Raw genomic sequence first — 12,292 nt, 5'->3', positions numbered from 1 at the left:
AACAAAATCACCCTAAAAGCATTGTCCAGACCCCTCTAAGTGAAGCATTTCCTTTTAAGTGTGGAATTATCAAATGACAACAGTCACTTACCTCTCTATGACAAATTAGCTCATGCCTAGGATTGGAACAAATGCAGAAAAGTCTGAGAACCACATTTTAATGTCTTGAACAACAAACACATCCAATCAGTTGGCACCCAGTAGACACAAGATGCAACTTAAGCTTATGTTTCCTGTTTGCCAATGTGTGTTGAATATGTTCTGCATATTGAACATATAACAAGTTTTGTTGCTAAAGTAATGGCACATATCGGTCATTCTGTTTTGTTTTTCCCATAAATGTTAGTAACTGTGTAACTACTTTACAAGTGAGAAGATGAGCCGAGAGAAATAATTTAACTTGTATAAGATCAGTGAGCAGAGGCAGAAGAGGTCTCAGACTCCAGTCTATACCTCCTACCCTCCAACTGTTCTTTCATAGCTCTCACTGGAGCGGCTGTCATGTTATGACTTATAAATGTTGTGATAAATATTCCTGAAAGCCGACAATAAGACAAGGCTGATTGTGGAATCCTGGCCAGTGTTTTGGAGTAGTGTTGAAAAGAAGATGAAATAACAAGAGAAAGAAATAACTATGTTGTGATAGAATTAATATGTACTTTCTGCAGCTACACATACTGATGGGAGTGGAGGATATTGCTTTGGGGATAGAGAATGTGCCTTGTGTGCCAAGAAATCTTGAACCCTAAGCATCTTTCTGGAGATGATTATAGAATCCAGGTGATTATCAACTTTCTACCTTTTACATTGAAATCATCATGACTATCAGCCGAGAGAGGGAGAGCAGCAGAGCACCATTCAATTACAACTAAGTAGAGAGCTAATTGAACTATAAAGTGGACATTTTATAACCAAGATCTATACACTTTAATTTTACTGAATGAATGGAGAGGATTCCCAATTTAATAAGGAAATAGTGTAAGTCTTCATTTTCTTTCTTAGTGCTCTGCAATTTTGTGATGTTAATCACTACTCTGAAGAGTTAGGAAAATGAGCATCTCTTATTATTTCCCCAAATAACATTTACAAACTCAACACCAAAGTGTGAATAACTTTCAGGCAAAGCATGAGCTTTTCTGTGCTTCAGATGGATCTGACCGCAGTCATTCCTGACATTTATATAATCAACTGAAGTTCTTAGCTCATATACTTAAAGAATTTCAAATGGTGCCTGCAGCCTGATGCTTGCCCATACTTAGTTGGCATTACCTGATATTATAATTCCATGTCTGGATGAGAGAAGGAACGCACACACACAACACTGAGCTGATAATATGCTCAATGCCCTAAGAATGGGGGAAATGAATTTAGTACAAATAAATTTTAATTTTTCCAAAATTAGAACCTGTTACTGGCGCCACTGCCACACATCGGAAACAACATGTTCTAAAATGAAGGGGGAGAGTCGTCATAGATACCACAATGGAGAGATTTTACTCAGAGCAGGCAGCAGATTTCCAAGTCTAGTTATTAAATAATAAACCAAGACCTCATAACCATGGAAATGCATTCTAAACATCAAGTACTCCAGTTCAGCTATACTAATTTAGAAGCCGTCTAATTGCTTTCCATATTAAGGAGGTAGCCACTTTGCCTTCTGCTGGTGAATGATAACAAATTATATCACTTCTGTCACTAAATTGGGATATAGAATAATAAAGGTTTTCTCTACATTTAAAAAGCCCCCTGGAAGGCCGGGCGGTGGTGGCGCACGCCTTTAATCCCAGCACTTGGGAGGCAGAGGCAGGCGGATTTCTGAGTTCGAGGCCAGCCTGGTCTACAGAGTTAGTTCTAGGACAGCCAGGACTACACAGAGAAACCCTGTCTCGAAAAAAACAAACAAACAAAAAAAAAAAAACAACAAAAAAAAAAACAAAAAAAAAAATAAAAAGCCCCCTGGTGATCAGTGGTGGGTTATCCATCGCAACTGCAGCATCTTTGCTCTGCTCTCAGCAGATGCTGGGATGTGAGTAAGATAGTAGAGAAAAATTCATTCCATTATTATTATTATTATTATTATTATTATTATTATTATTATTATATATCTTGGTTCTATGAGGGTGCTCTACCCCCTACCCACCTACTCTCACCTCAGCACACAAGCATACGTTACACTGAGTCATCTCAGACATCTAGGACATCTAGGACATCAGGACAAAAGTTCTCCCCTCCCGTTGATACCAGATAAGGCAAACCTCTGCTACATATGCAGCTGGAGCCATGGATCCCTCCATGTGTACCCTTTGGTTGCTTGTTTAGTCCCTGGGAGCTTCAGGGGGTCTGGTTGGTTGATATTTTTGCTCTTCCTGTGGGATTGCTAACCCCTTCAGCTACTTCAGTCCTCCCCCTAGCTCCTCCATTGGGGTTGCTGCACTCAGTCCGATGATTGGCTGTGAGCATCCTCATCTGTATTGGTGAGTCTTTGGCACAGCCTCTCAGGGGACAGCTATATCAGGTTCCTGTCAGCAAGTGCTTCTTGGCATCAGCAATAATCTGGGTTTACTGTCTGCAAATGGGATGGATCTCAATTTGAGAAAGACTTTGGATGGCCTTCCCTTTCTCTGTTCCACTCTTTGTCCCTCTATTTCCTTTTGACAAGAGCAATTCTGGATTAATAATTTTGAGATGGTTGTCAACTGGGAGCTGAGACAACTGGGAGCTGTGACTACCCACTGCATATGGTCTCTACAGATTCTCTCTCCTCTTTGTTGGATATTTCGGCTAATCTCATAGCTGTTGGGTTTTGGGAACATTCTGGGTCCCTGGCATCTAGAACTTTCTAGTGGCTATGCCCAGTTCCCCATTCCCGAATGCTACACACCTCCATTCAATTTTCTGGCCCTCTGTACTCCTCTACCTCACCCATCTTCTCCCACACCTAATTCTCCCCCCTTTTCCCTCTTCTTCCTAAATCCCTCCCTCCCTCTACCTCCAGTGATTATTTGCTTTTTTTTTTTTTTTTTTTTGCTAATATCCACTTATCAGTGAGTTCATACCATGTGTGTTCTTTTGTGACTGGGTTACCTCATTCAAGATGGGGGATAACATCTAAAATGTAAATAAATAAAATAACTCATAAAGTAAAATTAATAAAATAAGATAAAGAAAAAGAAAGAAAATCACACACACACACACAGAAACACACACACAGATACACACACACACACACACACACACACACACACTGAATGAAGCAAAGGGGTTCCTACAAGCAAGTTTCATCAATTTCACATGTATACACACACACACACACACACACACGCACACATATACATATATACACATTCAGTAGATGGAACAAACCCCCTCAATCTTACACAAGTACATATTTACTCATGTTTGGTGGATGCAGAGAAGTTCCAACCAGGTGAGTCCAATAACTTTCATTTTTCTCCTCAGAGTTTTATACAAAACTTTCTACATAAGAAAAGAATCAAGTTACAGATACAATGTTAGACAACATCAAATTACAGTAGGATTGTTGATTAAAAGTTCAAAACAATCATCCTATCCATCTTTCATTCTAGAAGCCTATTAATACTTTTATATGTTCATGGCCATAGTATATCATGGTTCACATCAATGTCTTCATCCTTGAATCTTACCTAGAATAAATGCTTTTTCCTGATCAGAAAACAATAAAAACCCTCTCTTGGATCATACTTGGGTCACGTGGCTTTCACTCACTAGCCAGCTGAGAAAGCAAGCTCAGAGGTATTCAGTAAAACAGAGCCTCACAGATCACCTGTCTTAAGAATTTGGATGTTTCCTTTCTATCCCTAAATACTTTCTTACCTGTGAATCAGCAGCAGGTTTTCCTATGCCCCTCTCCTTCTCTCTCCAACAGAGTTTCACAATCAGATGAGAACTAGCAAAAGCAGAACTCAATTACTTACCTGCAGCTTGAGGCAATGGGGAGCTACTATGTCAGAGCATATGAATGGTTTGGGAAGGAGCTATGTAGATTAAGAGGCTTCCAAACTGTCCATGTGGTTTTAGGATTTGTCTGTGTTTCCAGTTGGTAGCAACCTATAACACCTAAATGATTCCATAACTGTAAATACTTATTTTAGGAGTGCATTGGCTAGTGTTCTGTTATCAGTTTTTATTGTTCTAAGCACTTTTCTAATTCTTTCAATAGTAATATACGTATATATATATATAAATATATATATGTACATATATACATATATATATACTATAGATAATAGCAGTATACATATTGTATTGTCTCTATATAGACAATGGAAATATGCATAATATATTATAACATATATTATGTATACATGTTGTATTATAGTGCATCATATATATGTTTATTACTTTTGAAAGAATTAGAAAAGACATATATGTATACATACATATTTATCAAACTATTTTACTGATTAAAAGACTTTAAGCTTACAAAATTTTAAAAATGTACTCAGAAGAAATTGTATATGACTCACAAAATAGGTTTATGATGGCTCCTGGTGTGGACACTGAAAGTTTAGGCCCAGACAGGCCCTGCAGCTTGGAGTCTGGTAAAGACCTTTTCACTATATCAAACCGTAGTGAATGAAATGGGGTGAACATATGCAATTTAATCAGAAAGTCCTGAATAGTCACTGTATCCAGGAGAGGGTAATGTATCCCTCATGAAGCTGCTGTTACAGGTGCTTCTGAGGCTCCTTTTCTCGGGGATAAGAACCAAAACTGGGTCTTCCATGAGAGGAGCAATGGTTTTAGTCTCTGAGCATCTCTCTAGCCCCCTAGCCTGGATTTATAGACCTGTTTTCTAGTATCTGTTTAAACCTTTTGGAAATTAATCTGTTCCCTATTGAAAAAAAGTAGTAGTCATTTCATTATTCAAGTAATGGTTGTCTACTCTACTCCATTCCTTCAAGGTTCAGCCAATTCAGTGACCTCACACTGGAAAGCAAGCCTCCAGCACACAAACTTTTCTAAGACCTATCACACCCAAACTCTGTTATTGCTATGGATCCCAACACCTGTACTTTATGACAGAGAAGTTTTTAACATAAATGTCAGCAGAAGCTAATAATCTCATCATCACATGGGAATCAGAAATGCAAGTTCTCAAGCTCAGGCTGGAACAGCAGCTAAGTGATATTAGAACACTAGCATATATGAGCTCTTGGCCTACATCTCCAAAGCATCATGTCATAATGAAAAGTAAATGAAATATAATTGCTGGTGCTGCATCTTAGAGCCACTAAGTTAGGAAAACTGGGTAGTGCTGCCCAGTGACTTGTATCTTATTGAATTCTTCAGATCTCTTATAGATCTGGAGTTTAAAGACCTTCTCCTCTTGTTTCAATGCCTCCCATTTAAAAGCCACTCTCCTCTGAAAGTATGGGAAAACGGATCCACAAACCCAGTTTTACTCTGTGGTATTCCTTAAGAAACTGTGACAGGGAAATTTACAACACACACACACACACACACACACACACACACACACACACACACTAATCCTGGAAGAAAACCCAAGACTTCTTTATTCCTGTCACATTGTAGCAGGAGGCTCACAGTTTTAACCATATAGGAAGGCAGGAGACATAGAGGAAATTGGCTGAGTGTTAAATGAAATTTGAAGGATTTTCTTTTTATGACCTGTGACAGGTATTATATGGATTAGGAAATTCTATTTATGTCTTTATTTCTCTAATGAAGTGCACTGAGGTATAAGGCAGCCTTTTCATCCTGAGCATTTGTGACAGCCTATTCCCTTACGAGGGGCCACAGCAGTGCATTTGCTAATAAGTCTGTAGTAGAAGTATTTTGCTTGTGAAGATGAGAACACAGAAAGTCCAGCTTTCATGAGTAATGTTGGACATGCTCTCATAAATGGAGATAGAAGACATGGGATTCCTAACCAGGAAGTGTCACTCACACCAAAGCTGAAATTCAGTCTACACAGAATTTCCTCGCTGCAAATGTCTGCCATATTAATGGGAAAGGACCTTTGTGAATTCCTGGACAATGCAGAGCCCAGTCTCTTCTTCTGGCTCTGATTTTTGTTGCCAACCTGTCTTTTGTAGCTGTGACTCCAGTGAAGGTACAGCTTGATGGCTTGGCATTGCATCTAATGCTTCAGAATGTTTATGAATGGGTGTGAATGTTTGGATCCATGGAGAATCCTACAATAATGATATATTATGTGTGTGGGGTATGTGTGTGAAATTGTAATGTATATGAGTGTGTAGTATACATACAAATGTGTGAGCCTGCATGGAAGCTGAAGATAGATGTTGAATATGAAGACTCCTGCAGAGGGGAGACCCTCACTCAAGTCTCAGAAAGTCGCAACCACCCAGTAGTCTGCTCGAGACATCGACAACCAGAGCAAAAGCGAGGTTTATTCGGGCATGTGACAGCTAGCTGCCGGTCAATTCGTATGCCTACGCAGGAGCTGAATTGACCCCAACAGCCAGTTTGAAAGAGGCTTTTAAAGGGAAAAACCACAAACCAAGGAATGGGGAGGGGGATGAGGGGTTGCTAAGGTGGCATAACATAAAAATAGCGGAACATTCCAAAGGAACCCAATCTACCTGAGTGAGGGTCATGTGAAAACTCTCTGTATGTTAATCTTTCTCAAGAATGTGGTCCTGCCCTGTCACTGCAGTTACCAGCTTGGTTCTCAGCTTGGTTCCCAGCTTGCTTCCCAGCTTGGTTCCACCTAGCTCACCTGCATTCTTTCCTTTCTCTTTGTGGTAGGCCAGTTGCAGTAATGGTGACTGGTCTTTCCACATTCCTAACTTGCTTCACGGCTCGGTTTCTCAGAAAATTTTCCGTGTCCTTATAAAGAAAGCCTAAAGAATATTTTATATGTCTAAAAAGGATTCTATATACCCAATATCTATAATTTTTCACTCTACAGATATTTTGATCTATCCCCCATCAAGTCATGTTTTGAGGCAAGGTCTCTCATTGAACTGAGAGCTTGTCTCGTGGCTAGACTGGTTGGACAGTAAGCTTTTGGATCCACCCACTTCTGCTGATCTCTCACCAGCACTGAGGTGGCAGATATACACTGCCATGTGAAGCTTTCACATGAACTCTGGGAATTTGAACTTAGGGCCTCATGCTTGTATAGCAAGCAGCTTATATACCTATGCATCTCTTCATCCTCAATGATGGGCGTTTAAAGTGGTGATTTTCTTTTTTTTCTTTTTTTATACTCATTTTAATATATGAATTTTTAAAATTTTTATTCAATATATTATTTATTTTCAATACAGATGTCATCCCCTTTCCCCATTTCCCCTACCTAGAAACCCCTACCCCATCCCCCCTCCTCCTTTATACTTTTATACCATTTTGATTACATGCATGTATTAAGGTCAGTTCTAGGTTGAGGGTCTAGCAATACAATAGATTCAAATACTCAAGGAACAACCAATACAATAAACACAAATAGTCAAAGAACAAGCAAGGCATTAAACCCAATTACATGAACACTCTCGTGATCACTGTTTCTAAGGGATTATCAGCATAAACAAAGTATCTGAGCCTACTTCCCTTCCCTGTCCTAGCTAAAGGTCATTTTCATGTCTGAAGCCTACTTCCTTGTTCTAGCCTATGTATCAGCTAAACCAATCATACAACAAATGTGCCATAAATATCTCCTGATGGATAGCTGGTGTTTCTTTCTTTGATTAGGCAATTTTCTCCACCACCCCATGTAGTTCTCACTAGTCCTGTAGATCTATCTCTTCCAGGGCCATAGTTAAAATATGTGATTTGAAATTGTCAAATCATCATTTTTTTGTCTTGTAATGAACCTTAAAAAATGTCCTGGTCCTTATCCTTTTTCTGCATACTCTGGTGACTTTTGAGTGACTAATGACTTTTTCAATATTCCTTGCAAAGGAAAATATGATCTCTCACAGTGTTTTTGATCCATGACTTCTGTCTCTATACAATCTTTACCTGGTTGCCTATTTCTCTTGCCTAGGGTCCCAAGAATGAATCTAGTTCGCTGTTACTTAAAGAGAATTTTCTTATGAGTTGCATAGAACTCATTGGGCAATGGGCTACAAATGCAGATACTGAAACACCACGTGGAATCTCATCTTTAGAGGGATGCTTTAATAAAATATTCTCTGGTGATTGCCCATCAAAAGTTTTAAATAATCTTCATCAGGGTCCATAGAAGCAAGCATACTTGTGTAAAGCATGGATGTATGTACACCACAGTCACAATGATGAGAATCAAAATGCTCCCCAAAGGTCATCTTATTTCATCATCGTTTCCCTCACCTCCTGTTCTTTCCACAACTTCAAGTAGTTCTTGCCTTCAGGTCTTACTTCACACTCAGGAGCTGAGAGGTAAAGAGCTGTAAACTCTTTAGTTGGAACAAATCATGAAACTTGCTTTATTTACTCTTAATTTTTGGAGCTTTATTGCTTCTCATGCAGAATTTCAAATAATATTCTATATGATGTTTTCCCACATTGAAATAATTCTACATGGAAACAGAAGCCTTATTTCATCTTGGCAAAGAACAGAGATCACATACAGAAGAAATAGCATGTCTCTGTCCTCCAACTCTTCCGGCTATCCTGAACATCATTAGACTTGAGCATCTACAACTAAGGTCACTGATGTTCTATCATGATCCTCATGCTGTTGCACATACCTTCCCTCCCTCCTTTTTTCTTTCCTATATCTTTCTTCTTACCATCTATTCCTTTCCATATTATGTGTGCATGCATGTGTGTGTTGTGTGTGTGTGTGTGTATGTGTAAAATCTTACCATGTGACCTCATACTTAAGTTCTCAAATGATCTTTTTATCTCAGCTTCAGTAGTATCTGGAACGAGAGTCACAAATCTCTAGCTGTCCATCTCCTTCAATGCTCACTCTCATCATTCATACATCTCAATGTTGTCTTATTTACTTTAGTCCATTATTCCAAGCACTCAATACATTTTAGAAAAATGTGCTGTCATAATATTGTCAGAGTGACTGACACCAATATCATCCCAAAACACAGGATGCCAAGATATAGCATCAGCAAGTCACAGATAAAAATATTGACTGGAATTGTTCAGGGAACATTCTGCTGAGGCCATAGTTCAGACTGGCATTGATTCAGAAATCAATATTTTGCATCTACTCAGTTAACCAATCATACATTTGCTAATAGATGGTCATTTAATTTGTATTTACAGCTATCTTAGTCACCTGATACCTGCCTTCATCAGAAGCCTATTTTAAGTGGTATGTAAACATAAACAGAATAAAATGTAAATGGAAAGTCTTTCTTGGCAGGAAGACAGAGGTGCTTTTTTTATGTTAATATTTCTGTCATTAGGATATTCCTTATGACAGAATATATATTTTAATGAGAAAACAAATTAAAAGTTATTTCTATGTTTTTGTATTCAACAATTCATCAGAAGTATAATTCTTTGAAATTAATGCAGGAGAAAGTTCACAGTGACTTCTTATTAGCCAATCCCAACTGATTCACAATGATCATATTTTCAGTTTATAGGACTTACAACCTATCCCTTTAATCATCTATTTCCGAATCTTTACTTCAGGGCATCTGTTTTCCTTTTGCAAATGTGGGAGGGTTTTTATCTCATCTTCCAATTCAATATCATTCCTTACGTTTTCTGTAGACAGAGCATTTTCATGTTTGAGTTCTCAGGGCAAACTTAATCAGTGCAAGTTCTTACAGGTCCCAAGCTTCTCCTATCTCTTCATTCAAGTAACAATTATATTTACTTGTTGATTGATTCTTTTTTAACCCACAGCAGTTTACAAATTGTTTTAGAAAATACTATTTGTTGAGAAACTCTCCAGATGTTATCAACTGAGGAATTCTCTTCTTATTCTGCTAATGTTGACTGTCTAATAATGGGCACAAAGCCCTATTTGTCTTTTTCTTTATTTTTTTATAGACGTTTATCTGTACAGATATTTTATGTTTTCAGAGAGCTGTGATCACTAACTACGAGTGTTGATATCGGAAAAAGCACTGTGCTTTTGATCTGTAGTTGGATTGTCCCTGACCATGAAATAATTAAAATTGATATTAAAAGTTGATATATATCAATGCTGTTGATATTTTTCTGGTGAAGCACACATCTCTATAGCACATTACCAAAATTCACATAAGCCAATCTGATATGTCATAGACAGCTGTCCATGTACAGGATAATCTGTATTCTGGTATTCAGATCTTTAGAGAATCCCCTTTTTGAATCCATTACATTTCCCTTAAAGAAAGAGCAGAGTCCAATTCAGATGACTTGCCTCACATCTGTCATTCCATCTCCCAGGGAGTTGAGGCAGCAGGATTGCCATGATTTTAAATTTATATAATGAATTGGGCTACTGTGTGAGACTCTGTCTCAGGAAACAGCATCATCATCATCATCATCATCATCACACACAAACACACACACACACACATACACAAACACACACACACACACACACACACACACAAGCAAAAAAAAAAAAAAAAACAACTAAATTTTCCCACCTGGAACAAAAGGAAATATGACTTTCCTTTCAAAGAAGGAGACTCATGGGCAACTTGCCATAGTTACTCAAGGAGAGTTAGGGAGTGTTTTAAAATGGGTCTTAATGCTTTATAGTTATTCTTGCACACTGCTCTGAATTTCTAACAGAACATAATGTTATTTTTCTCACTACTCTGAGATAAGTCTTGACAGAAGCAGCTTAAAGGAAAAAAGATTTATTCCAGCTTATACTTTCAGCAGCTAGAAAGGCATGGCAGGGTTCCCAACTTCTTGTATTTGAATGAATCAAATAACAGAAGATAGGGATCAAATGAGAGCTGGGTGTAACTTTCAAGGCATATGCAGAGCCGTCTACTTTTGGTAGTTAGGCCATGTGGCCCAAAGGTTCTGTGATCACACAAACCATCACCATCAGCAGCTAGTAATTGCAAGGAGCTTTACTACTAGTGAGGGAACTTCATGCCACAGGCTTTTTGCCATGCTGGGATTTAGTCCTACTTGGGTGTGTATAGGCTTTGTGCATGTTGTCACAATCACTGTGAGCTCATTTGCACAACTTCCCTGAAATCTTCAAAAGACACTTTTCCTTGTTCTCATTCATTGCCTCTGAGTTTTACACTCTTCCACCTCTGCCCCTTCCTAAATGATTCCTGAGCCTTGGGAGGAGTGCAGTACATATGTTCCATTTAGTTTAGCATTTCCAGGTCTCTTATATTCTGTAACTTAATATGGATCTCCTGTGTTAATTCCCATCTTCTATACAAATAGAAGCTTCCTATGATGAGTATTGAGAGTTGCATTTATCAATGGCTATAATTATGTCATTAGAAGTTGACTTAATACTTTGTGTATTCAGTAAAACTACAATCTTGGATATTTAGCTATAGGTTCTTAGCTGTGATAAAGGGTAAGATATGATTATGGAGAAGACTAGAGGATGCACCAAGCAGAGTGAAGTGGCTTTGTTATTAAAGTTCTGTTATGAAGGATTCGGACCATAGTGAATTAAAAAAAAAGGTGTATCATGACCTTAGCTCATTGCAAGAAGATGGTATCGGTCAAAGTAGAGACTGTAAGGAAATCTGACTTTCTTGGGTAAGTAAAAGATAGTCACTTAAGAAGTTCTCATGCAAGCTAAATTTGACATTTAAAAATATTGCTTCTGGAGCTAGTGTGGCAGTGAATGGAAACAGAAATAAGAATGAGATAATGCGATATATATATGTATATACATATGTGTGTGTGTGTGTGTGTGTGTGTGTGTGTGTGTGTGTATGTGTGTGTGTGTATCTGATACAGATGTGATGAAATGGCTCCATAGCGGTGAGATATTCTGTGAGTGTGAGATATTCTGAGTCTACTTGACTGACCTTTTGTGACCTAGAACAACGTCAATTTTTAGTCAACAATAAAAAATGTAGATAATATACAATATATATTTAATTATAATACATTTTAATTTACACGTTATGTAGTCCAGGTTGAATCTCAAAGTCATAAAGCTTGCTGGGATGGAAAAAAAAGTTATCCAGCAGGGTCATTAATGGATAAGGAGCTTGCTCTATCTACCACCTTTCTATCTCTCTATCTCTATCATCTACCTATCTATCGATCTAATTCTTTCCTCTCTCTCTCTCTCTCTCTCTCTCTCTCTCTCTCTCTATATATATATATATATATATATATATATATATATATATACTCTCTAGCTAACATTTATCTATTT

General features: G+C 38.0%; 1 protein-coding gene across 1 annotated transcript in view; it reads left to right on the top strand.

Annotated features, from left to right (window-relative positions):
* The window catches only part of LOC114639136 (metabotropic glutamate receptor 7-like), a 432,453-nt gene that overhangs the window by 164,865 nt on the left and 255,296 nt on the right, over nucleotides 1-12,292 (top strand). The window lies entirely within an intron of this gene.

The sequence above is a fragment of the Grammomys surdaster genome, unplaced genomic scaffold (assembly GCF_004785775.1).
Source record: "Grammomys surdaster isolate TR1022 unplaced genomic scaffold, NIH_TR_1.0 125685, whole genome shotgun sequence".
NCBI lineage: Eukaryota > Metazoa > Chordata > Mammalia > Rodentia > Muridae > Grammomys > Grammomys surdaster.
This window is presented reverse-complemented; position numbering and strand designations above follow the sequence as displayed.